Source organism: Ptychodera flava, chromosome 1, assembly GCF_041260155.1.
Source record: "Ptychodera flava strain L36383 chromosome 1, AS_Pfla_20210202, whole genome shotgun sequence".
In the NCBI taxonomy this organism is placed as follows: domain Eukaryota; kingdom Metazoa; phylum Hemichordata; class Enteropneusta; family Ptychoderidae; genus Ptychodera; species Ptychodera flava.
Window position 1 is genome coordinate 28,962,460 of NC_091928.1, and position 17,589 is coordinate 28,980,048.

General features: G+C 38.2%; 1 long non-coding RNA gene across 7 annotated transcripts; it reads right to left on the bottom strand.

The window, feature by feature from the left end:
• Window positions 1-596: 596 nt before the first annotated feature.
• On the bottom strand, window positions 597-17,334 carry LOC139134694 (uncharacterized). Of its 7 annotated transcripts, none has more exons than XR_011552842.1 (7): window positions 17,228-17,334; window positions 14,204-14,314; window positions 11,483-11,599; window positions 8,757-8,870; window positions 6,039-6,153; window positions 3,320-3,436; window positions 597-713 (listed from the first exon to the last, which is right to left on the bottom strand). It is a non-coding gene; the product is annotated as an uncharacterized lncRNA (long non-coding RNA). The 7 variants fall into 7 exon arrangements; XR_011552845.1 differs by having other exon boundaries at window positions 11,483-11,596; window positions 14,204-14,317; XR_011552849.1 differs by having other exon boundaries at window positions 6,039-6,150; window positions 14,204-14,317.
• Between the last annotated feature and the right edge of the window lie 255 nt (window positions 17,335-17,589).

The following is a 17,589-nucleotide window of genomic DNA, read 5'->3' on the forward strand; positions in this document are numbered from 1 at the left end:
CTCTGCATGTTCCGGTTTTAGTTTGAATTTTCGGTTTAATTAGACTGCAAGCAAAAGTGACACATCTTAATTTTGATTTAGCAAGACAATACTTCTATGCATTCTGTTTGGACATTGGTCTACATACCAGTCATGTGACTATAAGTCCAACAACCGCAGTTTTCGCTAACACAATTTATCGCTTTTTTCTCGATTTGAATTGATGGCAGCTTCCGCGCCCCGTAGGTCAAAGACTCAACATACCCGTTCTGTCTATTATGCTATTCATTATATGGCAAACTACTGACTCGAATCTATATATTTACGAGCATCCTCCATGCAAACCTGTAAAAGACTACAATGAAACCGCAATACCACTAACTAGTCTGCATATCATTATCATAAACCGTCAAGATAGCTCAAAATGTCAACATTTAGATTTGAAAGACAAAACCATCAACTGACATAAAGCTGCAAAATTAGGGTCGCGCGTTACTATCTGTTACATATTATCATCAGTAGCGACAAAACTGATGTAGTTTTTTCCTTGCTTAATCTGAAGATGATAGTCAAGACCAGTTGCTATGGAGTTTACGAAGTTGGCAAATTCATTCTTACCTTTAAATTTGTCAAGAATCGCCTTCTGTGGTGCCACGGTGGACAATTAACCTATAATCTGTTGTTTTACGAAACACGAAGCGTCAAAGATGGTTTTTTCGCTCACCTTTTTCCTGCTGACAAAATTTAAATAACAAAAGTCAGTTCGATGGAGTAGACGTAGTGTTGGGTTGTTTTTAGAACACTCATTCGCAACGCAGATACTAACATAGCCATAAGGATTTAAGTTTTACCGAACCATCGATAATGGTAACAGTAACTCTTGATACCACAATTTATTCGGCAACTTTTATCACAAAACAAAATCGTAAATCAGAGACGATGATTTTGAATGATGATTCTACAAGTCTAAAGCCCAGTAACTTGGCGCTGTTACAAAGGTGAGGCCGGGTCAGGAATCACGTGAATGAAATTGACCAGTGTCTTGTTATGGTAATTTACATGTAAGTATAACAGTAGAACCAAGATGCGTTGAGAAAATAAATGGGGATACGTAGAATCTGGGTATCAATGGACTGCCGCTGATGAGGTTGAAAGACACGCCCAATTAAATGACCCTTGTACGACCTTAGACCCTTGGGACTCAACAACAGTTGGTGGAGTCAGAAGCTGTAAGATAGACAAGCATTTACACAAAGCTAAAAGCTGTCCTCGCAAATATGGCCGTTCACAGTTTTCAAACAACAACATTTTAGTAGTTAAATACATACTTTACCCACTTAGGGAGCACTCCGAGCACAGAAAATATTCCGACGGTTAAAGAACTGCACAAACGAGGGAAAATTTGGAGATACACGCATGATTGCGGAATGAAAACAACTCTGTGATGTCAACTGCTGTCAAGTCTGAAACTGCAGTGATATGTGTTTCGGATTTGCATTCGAAACTTTGTCACTTTACAGCAACATACTGACTCCCTGAAGACTTCTATTTGCATCGAATCTCGCTACTAATATGTAAAAAAATATTTTAAACCCATTTTGACGAATTCTTCTCAAGATATCTGTGACACTTTTCTTTGTAAAATGAACTGGCGGGTAATCCAAAATAACTTTTAATCCGAAAATATTATTGCCGTACACCAGCATGCAGAGCCTATGTGAACCGGACGTTGTAAAGTCGATCGCGTCAAACACCATTCCGTCCCCGACCCGTTAACACATCTTAATTATTCCAAGAAGGATCGTACCCTGCTAATCCAAAGTCCCTTCTATCCTTACCGCAGTTGCATGTCCTTTTTTTTCTCGAGGGCCTATGGTACGACGTGCTTTCAATTGTTATTACGCTCAATTCCAACTTACCAATTGTACTGAAAATGTTAATCAGTCGCTCAAAAGCATTAGAATGCGTTAGAGTCCAGTGCGTTGTATTAGCCAAAGGATGAACGATCGGAAGTGAAAGTATTGTCATACGTTTGAATTCTTTTAGGTATTTCTAAATTCTGGAAAATAGAATAATCCAAAAATTAAAGGAACAGATTGGGTCACCTTTGTCGTTAGTTGCAGTCTCCTTTGCAGTTTTGTGGTGTTGATTGGACAAGCAGTTTGGACATATCTGATGAGTGCACTATCGATTTCCCAGCACAATTTGTAAACGGTGCCACCAACAAAGTTTGATCAAACATATCGATGTGCAAATGTAGATAAGAAACCTCAGAAAATGTCAAAAAATACTTTGATTACACAGCAGCGGGAAGATAATAGGTAGTCTAACAGTAGACATGGAACTTCTAGTTGTTTTCTTGGATCTAGACGCTGTATTTGTCTGAGCAATAAAACCACAATTACAGCATTTTGGGTACACATAATACGCTATTTTAGTGTAGTTTTAAAATGTCCTATTTATTTCATGTTTTCTAGATATGGATAATTTGTTGAAAACAGTTGCAGCTAAAGTCTGTTTACTTTTTAATTTTGCTTTTTGTATTTTAGGTTTTCTTTGTTGGTTTTGTATGTCAGACGCAAGGATTGCTTCCTTTCAAGAAATGACTAGAGGATTCAATGGAGTGAGTGAACTCTGTGACCTCAAACCGCAACAGCTACGGGAGCCTGTTCATGACTAATCGTTAGGCCGTCTTGTGAAGCTGATATTCAATTCTACTACAACCCTGATTGAGACTTTTACACTCTCTGCATGTTCCGGTTTTAGTTTGAATTTTCGGTTAATTAGACTGCCAAGCAAAAGTGACACATCTAATTTTGATTTAGCAAGACAATACTTCTATGCATTCTGTTTGGACATTGGTCTACATACCAGTCATGTGACTATAAGTCCAACAACCGCAGTTTTCGCTAACACAATTTATCGCTTTTTTCTCGATTTGAATTGATGGCAGCTTCCGCGCCCCGTAGGTCAAAGACTCAACATACCCGTTCTGTCTATTATGCTATTCATTATATGGCAAACTACTGACTCGAATCTATATATTTACGAGCATCCTCCATGCAAACCTGTAAAAGACTACAATGAAACCGCAATACCACTAACTAGTCTGCATATCATTATCATAAACCGTCAAGATAGCTCAAAATGTCAACATTTAGATTTGAAAGACAAAACCATCAACTGACATAAAGCTGCAAAATTAGGGTCGCGCGTTACTATCTGTTACATATATCATCAGTAGCGACAAAACTGATGTAGTTTTTTCCTTGCTTAATCTGAAGATGATAGTCAAGACCAGTTGCTATGGAGTTTACGAAGTTGGCAAATTCATTCTTACCTTTAAATTTGTCAAGAATCGCCTTCTGTGGTGCCACGGTGGACAATTAACCTATAATCTGTTGTTTTACGAAACACGAAGCGTCAAAGATGGTTTTTTCAGCTCACCTTTTTCCTGCTGACAAAATTTAAATAACAAAAGTCAGTTCGATGGAGTAGACGTAGTGTTGGGTTGTTTTAGAACACTCATTCGCAACGCAGATACTAACATAGCCATAAGGATTTAAGTTTTACCGAACCATCGATAATGTTAACAGTAACTCTTGATACCACAATTTATTCGGCAACTTTTATCACAAAACAAAATCGTAAATCAGAGATGATTCTTTTGAATGATGATTCTACAAGTCTAAAGCCCGGTAACTTGGCGCTGTTACAAAGGTGAGGTCGGGTCAAGAATCACATGAATCAAATTGGCCAGTGTCTTGTTATGGTAATTTACATGTAAGTATAACAGTAGAACCAAGATGCGTTGAGAAAATAAATGAGGATACGTGTAATCTGGGTGTCAATGGACTGCCGCTGATGAGGTTGAAAGACACGCCCACTTAAATGACCCTTGTACGACCATAGACCCTCGGGGCTCAACAACAGTTGGTGGAGTTAGAAACTGTAAGATAGACAAACGTTACACAAAGCTAAAAGCTGTCCTTGCAAATTTGGCCGTTTACAGTTTTCAAACAACAACATTTTAGTACATACTTTACCCACTTAGGGAGCACTCCGAGCACAGAAAATATTCCGACGGTTAAAGAACTGCACAAACGAGGGAAAATTTGGAGATACACGGATGATTTGCGGAATGAAAACAACTCTACTCTGTGATGTCAACTGCTGTTAAGTCTGAAACTGCAGTGATATGTGTTTCGGATTTGTATTCGAAACTTTGTCACTTTACAGCAACATACTGACTCCCTGAAGACTTCTCTTTGCATCGAATCTCGCCACTAACATGTAAAAAAATATTTTAAACCCATTTTGACGAATTCTTCTCAAGATATCTGTGACACTTTTCTTTGTAAAATGAACTGGCGGGTAATCCAAAATAACTTTTAATCCGAAAATATTATTGCCGTACACCAGCATGCAGAGCCTATGTGAACCGGACGTTGTAAAGTCGATCGCGTCAAACACCATTCCGTCCCCGACCCGTTAACACATCTTAATTATTCCAAGAAGGATCGTACCCTGCTAATCCAAAGTCCCTTCTATCCTTACCGCAGTTGCATGTCCTTTTTTTTCTCGAGGGCCTATGGTACGACGTGCTTTCAATTGTTATTACGCTCAATTCCAACTTACCAATTGTACTGAAAATGTTAATCAGTCGCTCAAAAGCATTAGAATGCGTTAGAGTCCAGTGCGTTGTATTAGCCAAAGGATGAACGATCGGAAGTGAAAGTATTGTCATACGTTTGAATTCTTTTAGGTATTTCTAAATTCTGGAAAATAGAATAATCCAAAAATTAAAGGAACAGATTGGGTCACCTTTGTCGTTTAGTTGCAGTCTCCTTTGCAGTTTTGTGGTGTTGATTGGACAAGCAGTTTGGACATATCTGATGAGTGCACTATCGATTTCCCAGCACAATTTGTAAACGGTGCCACCAACAAGTTTGATCAAACATATCGATGTGCAAATGTAGATAAGAAACCTCAGAAAATGTCAAAAAATACTTTGATTACACAGCAGCGGGAATATAATAGGTAGTCTAACAGTAGACATGGAACTTCTAGTTGTTTTCTTGGATCTAGACGCTGTATTTGTCTGAGCAATAAAACCACAATTACAGCATTTGGGTACACATAATACGCTATTTTAGTGTAGTTTTAAAAATGTCCTATTTATTTCATGTTTTCTAGATATGGATAATTTGTTGAAAACAGTTGCAGCTAACGTCTGTTTACTTTTTAATTTTGCATTTTGTATTTTGGGTTTTCTTTGTTGGTTTGTATGTCAGACGCAAGGACTGCTTCCTTTCAAGAAATGACTAGAGGATTCGATGGAGTGAGTGAACTCTGCGACCTCAAACCGCAACAGCTACGGGAGCCTGTTCATGACTAATCGTTAGGCCGTCTTGTGAAGCTGATATTCAATTCTACTACAACCCTTGATTGAGACTTTTACACTCTCTGCATGTTCCGGTTTTAGTTTGAATTTTCGGTTTAATTAGACTGCCAAGCAAAAGTGACACATCTTAATTTGATTTAGCAAGACAATACTTCTATGCATTCTGTTTGGACATTGGTCTACATACCAGTCATGTGACTATAAGTCCAACAACCGCAGTTTTCGCTAACACAATTTATCGCTTTTTTCTCGATTTGAATTGATGGCAGCTTCCGCGCCCCGTAGGTCAAAGACTCAACATACCCGTTCTGTCTATTATGCTATTCATTATATGGCAAACTACTGACTCGAATCTATATATTTACGAGCATCCTCCATGCAAACCTGTAAAAGACTACAATGAAACCGCAATACCACTAACTAGTCTGCATATCATTATCATAAACCGTCAAGATAGCTCAAAATGTCAACATTTAGATTTGAAAGACAAAACCATCAACTGACATAAAGCTGCAAAATTAGGGTCGCGCGTTACTATCTGTTACATATATCATCAGTAGCGACAAAACTGATGTAGTTTTTTCCTTGCTTAATCTGAAGATGATAGTCAAGACCAGTTGCTATGGAGTTTACGAAGTTGGCAAATTATTCTTACCTTTAAATTTGTCAAGAATCGCCTTCTGTGGTGCCACGGTGGACAATTAACCTATAATCTGTTGTTTTACGAAACACGAAGCGTCAAAGATGGTTTTTCGCTCACCTTTTTCCTGCTGACAAAATTTAAATAACAAAAGTCAGTTCGATGGAGTAGACGTAGTGTTGGGTTGTTTTTAGAACACTCATTCGCAACGCAGATACTAACATAGCCATAAGGATTTAAGTTTTACCGAACCATCGATAATGTTAACAGTAACTCTTGATACCACAATTTATTCGGCAACTTTTATCACAAAACAAAATCGTAAATCAGAGACGATGATTTTGAATGATGATTCTACAAGTCTAAAGCCCAGTAACTTGGCGCTGTTACAAAGGTGAGGCCGGGTCAGGAATCACGTGAATGAAATTGACCAGTGTCTTGTTATGGTAATTTACATGTAAGTATAACAGTAGAACCAAGATGCGTTGAGAAAATAAATGGGGATACGTAGAATCTGGGTATCAATGGACTGCCGCTGATGAGGTTGAAAGACACGCCCAATTAAATGACCCTTGTACGACCATAGACCCTTGGGACTCAACAACAGTTGGTGGAGTCAGAAGCTGTAAGATAGACAAGCATTTACACAAAGCTAAAAGCTGTCCTCGCAAATATGGCCGTTCACAGTTTTCAAACAACAACATTTTAGTAGTTAATACATACTTTACCCACTTAGGGAGCACTCCGAGCACAGAAAATATTCCGACGGTTAAAGAACTGCACAAACGAGGGAAAATTTGGAGATACACGCATGATTGCGGAATGAAAACAACTCTGTGATGTCAACTGCTGTCAAGTCTGAAACTGCAGTGATATGTGTTTCGGATTTGCATTCGAAACTTTGTCACTTTACAGCAACATACTGACTCCCTGAAGACTTCTATTTGCATCGAATCTCGCTACTAATATGTACAAAAATATTTTAAACCCATTTTGACGAATTCTTCTCAAGATATCTGTGACACTTTTCTTTGTAAAATGAACTGGCGGGTAATCCAAAATAACTTTTAATCCGAAAATATTATTGCCGTACACCAGCATGCAGAGCCTATGTGAACCGGACGTTGTAAAGTCGATCGCGTCAAACACCATTCCGTCCCCGACCCGTTAACACATCTTAATTATTCCAAGAAGGATCGTACCCTGCTAATCCAAAGTCCCTTCTATCCTTACCGCAGTTGCATGTCCTTTTTTTTCTCGAGGGCCTATGGTACGACGTGCTTTCAATTGTTATTACGCTCAATTCCAACTTACCAATTGTACTGAAAATGTTAATCAGTCGCTCAAAAGCATTAGAATGCGTTAGAGTCCAGTGCGTTGTATTAGCCAAAGGATGAACGATCGGAAGTGAAAGTATTGTCATACGTTTGAATTCTTTTAGGTATTTCTAAATTCTGGAAAATAGAATAATCCAAAAATTAAAGGAACAGATTGGGTCACCTTTGTCGTTTAGTTGCAGTCTCCTTTGCAGTTTTGTGGTGTTGATTGGACAAGCAGTTTGGACATATCTGATGAGTGCACTATCGATTTCCCAGCACAATTTGTAAACGGTGCCACCAACAAAGTTTGATCAAACATATAGATGTGGAAATGTAGATAAGAAATCTCAGAAAATGTCCAAAATACTTTGATTACACAGCAGCGGGAAGATAATAGGTAGTCTAACAGTAGACATGGAACTTCTACTTGTTTTCTTGGATCTAGACGCTGTATTTATCTGAGCAATAAAACCACTATTACAGCATTTTGGGTACACATAATACGCTATTTTAGTGTAGTTATAAAAATGCCCCATTTTATTTCATGTTTTCTAGATCTGGATAATTTGTTGAAAACAGTTGCAGCTAAAGTCTGTTCACTATTTTAATTTTGCTTTTTGTATTTTGGGTTTTCTTTGTTGGTTTTGTATGTCAGACGCAAGGATTGCTTCCTTTCAAGAAATGACTAGAGGATTCAATGGAGTAAGTGAACTCTGTGACCTCAAACCGCAACAGCTACGGGAGCCTGTTCATGACTAATCGTTAGGCCGTCTTGTGAAGCTGATATTCAATTCTACTACAACCCTTGATTGAGACTTTTACACTCTCTGCATGTTCCGGTTTTAGTTTGAATTTTCGGTTTAATTAGACTGCCAAGCAAAAGTGACACATCTTAATTTTGATTTAGCAAGACAATATTTCTATGCATTCTGTTTGGACATTGGTCTACATACCAGTCATGTGACTATAAGTCCAACAACCGCAGTTTTCGCTAACATAATTTATCGCTTTTTTCTCGATTTGAATTGATGGCAGCTTCCTCGCCCCGTAGGTCAAAGACTCAACGTTCTGTCTATTATGCTCATTATCTGGCAAACTACTGACTCGAATCGATATATTTACGAGCAACCTCCATGCAAACCTGTAAAAGACTACAATGAAACCGCAATACCACTAACTAGTCTGCATATCATTATAATAAACCGTCAAGATAGCTCAAAATGTCAACATTCAGATTAAAAAGACAAAACCATCAACTGACTTAAAGCTGCAAAAATTAGGGTAGACGTTACTATCAGTTACATATTGTCCTCACGTACGGAAAAAACTAATGTAGTTTTTCCTTGCTTAATCTGAAGACGATAGTCAAGACCAGTTGCTATGGAGTTTACGAAGTTGGCAAATTCATTCTTACCTTTAAATTTGTCAAGAATCGCCTTCTGTGGTGCCACGGTGGACAATTAACCTATAATCTGTTGTTTCACGAAACACGAAGCGTCAAAGATGTGTTTTTTCGCTCACCTTTTTCCTTCTGACAAAATTTAAATAACAAAAGTCAGCTCGGTGGAGTAGACGTAGTGTTGGGTTGTTTTTAGAACACTCATTCGCAATGCAGATACTAACATAGCCATAAGGATTTAAGTTTTACCGAACCATCGATAATGTTAACAATAACTCTTGATACCACAATTTATTCGGCAACTTTTATCACAAAACAAAATCGTAAATCAGAGACGATGATTTTGAATGATGATTCTACAAGTCTAAAGCCCAGTAACTTGGCGCTGTTACAAAGGTGAGGCCGGGTCAAGAATCACGTGAATCAAATTGACCAGTGTCTTGTTATGGTAATTTACATGTAAGTATAACAGTAGAACCAAGATGCGTTGAGAAAATAAATGGGGGGATACGTATAATCTGGGTGTCAATGGACTGCCGCTGATGAGGTTGAAAGACACGCCTAATTAAATGACCCTTGTACGACCATAGACCCTTGGGACTCAACAACAGTTGGTGGAGTCAGAAGCTGTAAGATAGACAAGCATTTACACAAAGCTAAAAGCTGTCCTCGCAAATATGGCCGTTCACAGTTTTCAAACAACAACATTTTAGTAGTTAAATACATACTTTACCCACTTAGGGAGCACTCCGAGCACAGAAAATATTCCGACGGTTAAAGAACTGCACAAACGAGGGAAAATTTGGAGATACACGCATGATTGCGGAATGAAAACAACTCTGTGATGTCAACTGCTGTCAAGTCTGAAACTGCAGTGATATGTGTTTCGGATTTGTATTCGAAACTTTGTCACTTTACAGCAACATACTGAGTCCCTGAAGACTTCTATTTGCATCGAATCTCGCTACTAATATGTACAAAAATATTTTAAACCCATTTTGACGAATTCTTCTCAAGATATCTGTGACACTTTTCTTTGTAAAATGAACTGGCGGGTAATCCAAAATAACTTTTAATCCGAAAATATTATTGCCGTACACCAGCATGCAGAGCCTATGTGAACCGGACGTTGTAAAGTCGATCGCGTCAAACACCATTCCGTCCCCGACCCGTTAACACATCTTAATTATTCCAAGAAGGATCGTACCCTGCTAATCCAAAGTCCCTTCTATCCTTACCGCAGTTGCATGTCCTTTTTTTTCTCGAGGGCCTATGGTACGACGTGCTTTCAATTGTTATTACGCTCAATTCCAACTTACCAATTGTACTGAAAATGTTAATCAGTCGCTCAAAAGCATTAGAATGCGTTAGAGTCCAGTGCGTTGTATTAGCCAAAGGATGAACGATCGGAAGTGAAAGTATTGTCATACGTTTGAATTCTTTTAGGTATTTCTAAATTCTGGAAAATAGAATAATCCAAAAATTAAAGGAACAGATTGGGTCACCTTGTCGTCTAGTTGCAGTCTCCTTTGCAGTTTTGTGGTGTTGATTGGACAAGCAGTTTGGACATATCTGATGAGTGCACTATCGATTTCCCAGCACAATTTGTAAACGGTGCCACCAACAAAGTTTGATCAAACATATCGATGTGCAAATGTAGATAAGAAATCTCAGAAAATGTCCAAAAATACTTTGATTACACAGCAGCAGGAAGATAATAGGTAGTCTATCAGTAGACATGGAACTTCTGCTTGTTTTGTTGGATCTAGACGCTGTATTTGTCTGAGCAATAAAACCACTATTACAGCATTTGGGTACGCATAATACGCTATTTTAGTGTTGTTATAAAAAATGTCCTATTTTATTTCTTGTTTTCTTGATCTGGATAATTTGTTGTAAACAGTTGCAGCTAAAGTCTGTTTACTTTTTTAATTTTGCTTTTTGTATTTTGGGGTTTCTTTGTTGGTTTTGTAGGTCAAACGCAAGGATTGCTTCCTTTCAAGAAATGACTGGAGGATTCGATGTAGTGAGTGAACTCTGTGACCTCAAACCGCAACAGCTACGGGAGCCTGTTCATGACTGATCGTTAGGCCGTCTTGTGAAGCTGATATTCAATTCTACTACAACCCTTGATTGAGACTTTACACTCTCTGTTCCGCTTTTAGTTTGAATTTTCGGTTTAATTAGACTGCCAAGCAAAAGTGACACATCTTAATTTTGATTTAGCAAGACAATACTTCTATGCATTCTGTTTGGACATTGGTCTACATACCAGTCATGTGACTATAAGTCCAACAACCGCAGTTTTCGCTAACACAATTTATCGCTTTTTTTCTCGATTTGAATTGATGGCAGCTTCTGCGCCCCGTAGGTCAAAGACTCAACGCACCCGTTCTGTCTATTGTGCTATTCATTATATGGCAAACTGCTGACTCGAATCGATATATTAAGAGCAACATCCATGCAAACCTGTCAAAGACTACAATGAAACCGCAATACCACTAACTAGTCTGCATATCATTATCATAAACCGTCAAGATAGCTCAAAATGTCAACATTTAGATTTGAAAGACAAAACCATCAACTGACTTAAAGCTGCAAAATTAGGGTCGACGTTACTATCTGTTACATATTATCCTCAGTAGCGACAAAACTGATGTAGTTTTTTCCTTGCTTAATCTGAAGATGATAGTCAAGACCAGTTGCTATGGAGTTTACGAAGTTGGCAAATTCATTCTTACCTTTAAATTTGTCAAGAATCGCCTTCTGTGGTGCCACGGTGGACAATTAACCTATAATCTGTTGTTTTACGAAACACGAAGCGTCAAAGATGGTTTTTTCAGCTCACCTTTTTCCTGCTGACAAAATTTAAATAACAAAGTCAGCTCGGTGGAGTAGACGTAGTGTTGGGTTGTTTTTAGAACACTCATTCGCAACGCAGATACTAACATAGCCATAAGGATTTAAGTTTTACCGAACCATCGATAATGTTAACAATAACTCTTGATACCACAATTTATTCGGCAAATTTTATCACAAAACAAAATCGTAAATCAGAGATGATATCTTTTGAATGATGATTCTACAAGTCTAAAGCCCGGTAACTTGGCGCTGTTACAAAGGTGAGGTCGGGTCAAGAATCACATGAATCAAATTGGCCAGTGTCTTGTTATGGTAATTTACATGTAAGTATAACAGTAGAACCAAGATGCGTTGAGAAAATAAATGAGGATACGTGTAATCTGGGTGTCAATGGACTGCCGCTGATGAGGTTGAAAGACACGCCCAATTAAATGACCCTTGTACGACCATAGACCCTCGGGACTCAACAACAGTTGGTGGAGTCAGAAGCTGTAAGATAGACAAGCATTTACACAAAGCTAAAAGCTGTCCTCGCAAATTTGGCCGTTCACAGTTTTCAAACAACAACATTTTAGTAGTTAAATACATACTTTACCCACTTAGGGAGCACTCCGAGCACAGAAAATATTCCGACGGTTAAAGAACTGCACAAACGAGGGATAATTTGGAGATACACGGATGATTGCGGAATGAAAACAACTCTGTGACGTCAACTGCTGTTAAGTCTGAAACTGCAGTGATATGTGTTTCGGATTTGTATTCGAAACTTTGTCACTTTACAGCAACATACTGACTCCCTGAAGACTTCAATTTGCATCGAATCTCGCTACTAATATGTAAAAAAAAATATTTTAAACCCATTTTGACGAATTCTTCTCAAGATTTTTTGACACTTTTCATTGTAAAAATGGACTTGCGGGTAATCCAAAATAACTTTTAATCCGAAAATGTTATTGCCGTACACCAGCATGCAGAGCCTATGAACCGGAAGGTTGTGCGGTCGATCGCGTCAAACACCATTCTGTCCCCGACCCGTTAACACATCTTAATTATTCCAAGAAGGATCGTACCCTGCTAATCCAAAGTCCCTGCGATCCTTACCGCAGTTGCCTGTCCTTTTTTTCTCGAGGGTCTATGGTACGACGTGCTTTCAATTGTTATTACGCTCAATTCCAACTTACCAATTGTACTGAAAACGTTAATCAGTCAATCAAAAGCATTAGAATGAGTTAGAGTCCAGTGCGATATATTGGCCAAAGGATGCACGATCAGAAGTGAAAGTATTGTCATACATTTGAATTCTTTTAGGTATTTCTAAATTCTGGAAAATAGAATAATCCAAAAATTAAAGGAACAGATTGGGTCACCTTTGTCGTCTAGTTGCAGTCTCCTTTGCAGTTTTGTGGTGTTGATTGGACAAGCAGTTTGGACATATCTGATGAGTGCACTATCGATTTCCCGGCACAATTTGTAAACGGTGCCACCAACAAAGTTTGATCAAACATATCGATGTGCAAATGTAGATAAGAAATCTCAGAAAATGTCCAAAAATACTTTGATTACACAGCAGCGGGAAGATAATAGGTAGTCTATCAGTAGACATGGAACGTCTTCTTGTTTTCTTGGATCTAGACGCTGTTTTGTCTGAGCAATAAAACCACTATTACAGCATTTTGGGTACGCATAATACGCTATTTTAGTGTTGTTATAAAAGATGTCCTATTTTATTTCTTGTTTTCTAGATCTGGATAATTTGTTGAAAACAGTTGCAGCTAAAGTCTGTTTACTTTTTAATTTTGCTTTTTGTATTTTAGGTTTTCTTTGTTGGTTTTGTATGTCAGACGCAAGGATTGCTTCCTTTCAAGAAATGACTAGAGGATTCGATGGAGTGAGTGAACTCTGTGACCTCAAACCGCAACAGCTACGGGAGCCTGTTCATGACTAATCGTTAGGCCGTCTTGTGAAGCTGATATTCAATTCTACTACAACCCTTGATTGAGACTTTTATACTCTCTGCATGTTCCGGTTTTAGTTTGAATTTTCGGTTTAATAGACTGCCAAGCAAAAGTGACACATCTTAATTTTGATTTAGCAAGACAATACTTCTATGCATTCTGTTTGGACATTAGTCTACATACCAGTCATGTGACTATAAGTACAACAACCGCAGTTTTCGCTAACACAATTTATCGCTTTTTCTCGATTTGAATTGATGGCAGCTTCCGCGCCCCGTAGGTCAAAGACTCAACGCACCGTTCTGTCTATTGTGCTATTCATTATATGGCAAAACTACTGACTCGAATCGATATATAAGAGCAACATCCATGCAAACCTGTCAAAGACTACAATGAAACCGCAATACCACTAACTAGTCTGCATATCATTATCATAAACCGTCAAGATAGCTCAAAATGTCAACATTTAGATTTCAAAGACAAAACCATCAACTGACTTAAAGCTGCAAAATTAGGGTCGACGTTACTATCTGTTACATATTATCCTCAATAGCGACACTGATATAGTTTTTCCTTGCTTAATCTGAAGATGATAGTCAAGACCAGTTGCTATGGAGTTTACGAAGTTGGCAAATTCATTCTTACCTTTATATTTGTCAAGAATCGCCTTCTGTGGTGCCACGGTGGACAATTAACCTATAATCTGTTGTTTTACGAAACACGAAGCGTCAAAGATGTTTTTCGCTCACCTTTTTCCTGCTGACAAAATTTAAATAACAAAAGTCAGCTCGATGGAGTAGACGTAGTGTTGGGTTGTTTTTAGAACACTCGTTCGCAACGCAGATACTTACATAGCCATAAGGTTTTAAGTTTTACCGAACTGTCGATAATGTTAACAGTAACTCTTGATACCACAATTTATTTGACAACTTTTATCACAAAACAAAATCGTATGTCGGAGACGATCACTTTTGAATGGTGATTCTACAAATCTAAAGCCCAGTAACTTGGCGCTGTTACAAAGGTGAGGCCGGGTCAAGAATCACATGAATCAAATTGGCCAGTGTCTTGTTATGGTAATTTACATGTAGGTATAACAGTAGAACCAAGATGCGTTGAGAAAATAAATGGGGATACGTATAATCTGGGTGTCAATGGACTGCCGCTGATGAGGTTGAAAGACACGCCCAATTAAATGACCCTTGTACGACCATAGACCCTCGGGACTCAACAACAGTTGGTGGAGTCAGAAGCTGTAAGATAGACAAGCATTTACACAAAGCTAAGAGCTGTCCTCGCAAATTTGGCCGTTCACAGTTTTCAAACAACATTTTAGTAGTTAAATACATATTTTACCCACTTAGGGAGCACTCCGAGCACGGAAATATTCCGACGGTTAAAGAACTGCACAAACGAGGGAAAATTTGGAGATACACGGATGATTTGTGGAATGAAAACTACTCTGTGATTTTAACTGCTGTTAAGTCTGAAACTGCAGTGATATGTGTTTCGGATTTGTATTCGAAACTTTGTCACTTTACAGCAACATACTGACTCCCTGAAGACTTCTCTTTGCATCGAATCTCGCCACTAACATGTAAAAAAATATTTTAAACCCATTTTGACGAATTCTTCTCAAGATATTTGTGACACCTTTGTTTGTAGAAATGGACTTGCGGGTAATCCAAAATAACTTTTAATCCGAAAATATTATTGCCGTACACCAGCATGCAGAGCCTATGAACCGGATGTGATCGCGTCAAGCACCATTCCGTCCCTGACCCGTTAACACATCGTAATTATTCCAACAAGGATCGTACCCTGCTAATCCAAAGTCCCTTCGATCCTTACCGCAGTTGCATGTCCCTTTTTCTCGTGGGTCTATGGTACGACGTGCTATCGATTGTTATTACGCTCAATTCCAACTTACCAATTGTACTGAAAACGTTAATCAGTCAATCAAAAACATTAGAATGCGTTAGAATCCAGTGCGTTATATTGGCCAAAGGATGCACGATCAGAAGTGAAAGTATTGTCATACGTTTGAATTCTTTTAGGTATTTCTAAATTCCGGAAAATGGAATAATCCAAAAATTAAAGGAACAGATTGGGTCACCTTTGTCGTCTAGTTGCAGTCTCCTTTGCAGTTTTGTGGTGTTGATTGGACAAGCAGTTTGGACATATCTGATGAGTGCACTATCGATTTCCCGGCACAATTTGAAAACGGTGCCACCAACAAAGTTTGATCAAACATATCGATGTGCAAATGTAGATAAGAAATCTCAGAAAATGTCCAAAAATACTTTGATTACACAGCAGCGGGAAGATAATATGTAGTCTATCAGTAGACATGGAACTTCTTCAAAAATCTTGTTTTCTTGGATCTAGACGCTGTTTTGTCTGAGCAATAAAACAACTATTACAGCATTTTGGGTACGCATAATACGCTATTTTAGTGTTGTTATAAAAAATGTCCCATTTTATTTCTTGTTTTCTAGATCTGGATAATTTGTTGAAAACAGTTGCAGCTAAAGTCTGTTTACTTTTTAATTTTGCTTTTTGTATTTTAGGTTTTCTTTGTTGGTTTTGTATGTCAGACGCAAGGATTGCTTCCTTTCAAGAAATGACTAGAGGATTCAATGGAGTGAGTGAACTCTGTGACCTCAAACCGCAACAGCTACGGGAGCCTGTTCATGACTAATCGTTAGGCCGTCTTGTGAAGCTGATATTACGCTCTCTGTTCCGGTTTTAGTTTGAATTTCCGGTTTAATTAGACTACCAAGCAAAAATGACACATCTTAATTTTGATTTAGCAAGACAATATTTCTATGCATTCTGTTTGGACATTGGTCTACATACCAGTCATGTGACTATAAGTCCAACAACCGCACTTTTCCCTAACACAATTTATCGCTTTTTTCTCGATTTGAATTGATGGCAGCTTCCTCGCCCCGTAGGTCAAAGACTCAACGTTCTGTCTATTATGCTCATTATCTGGCAAACTACTGACTCGAATCGATATATTTACGAGCAACCTCCATGCAAACCTGTAAAAGATTACAATGAAACCGCAATACCACTAACTAGTCTGTATATCATTATCATAAACCGTCAAGATAGCTCAAAATGTCAACATTTAGATTAGAAAGACAAAACCATCAACTGACTTAAAGTTGCAAAAATTAGGGTAGACGTTACTATCTGTTACATAATGTCCTCAGTAGGGACAAAACTGATGTAGTTTTTCCTTGCTCAAAGATCCATTAGCTGTAACTTTGGTAATTTTTTAAATTTTGTTTGTTCTGTGTACCATCTGCAATTTCTGGTTTGAATCCCTAAACCATGGGGAAATTCCTAATATTTAGCTCATAAATATACCCTATATGAGTATAATCTGTATTGTTATTGTTTAAATTTTGCATTCAGGTCTGGACTATAATACATTTATCAGCAATAACAATGGTCATTTCACATATACAAGCCGTGTTGGCAACCAGGACACCGAGCATTGGTCATGATGATCGGATTATAGTAAAATTCTGTAGTTGATACATTGAAACAGAGTAGTGAAAAATTGGTCAAAAGTTACAGCTCATGTCCCTTTAATCTGAAGACGATAGTCAAGACCAGTTGCTATGGAGTTTAAGAAGTTTGCACATTCATTCTTACCTTTGTCAAGAATCGCCTTCTGTGGTGCCACGGTGGACAATTAACCAATAATCTGTTGTTTTACGAAACACGAAGCGTCAGAGACTGTTTTTCGCTCAGCTTTTCCTGCTGACAAAATTTAAATAACAAAAGTCTGCTCTGTGGAGTAGACGTAGTGTTGGGTTGTTTTTAGAACACTCGTTCGCAACGCAGATACTTACATAGCCATAAGGTCTAAAGTTTTACCGAACTGTCGATAATGTTAACAGTAACTCTTGATACCACAATTTATTCGGCAACTTTTATCACAAAACAAAATCGTATGTCGGAGACGATCACTTTTGAATGATGATTCTACAAGTCTAAAGCCCAGTAACTTGGCA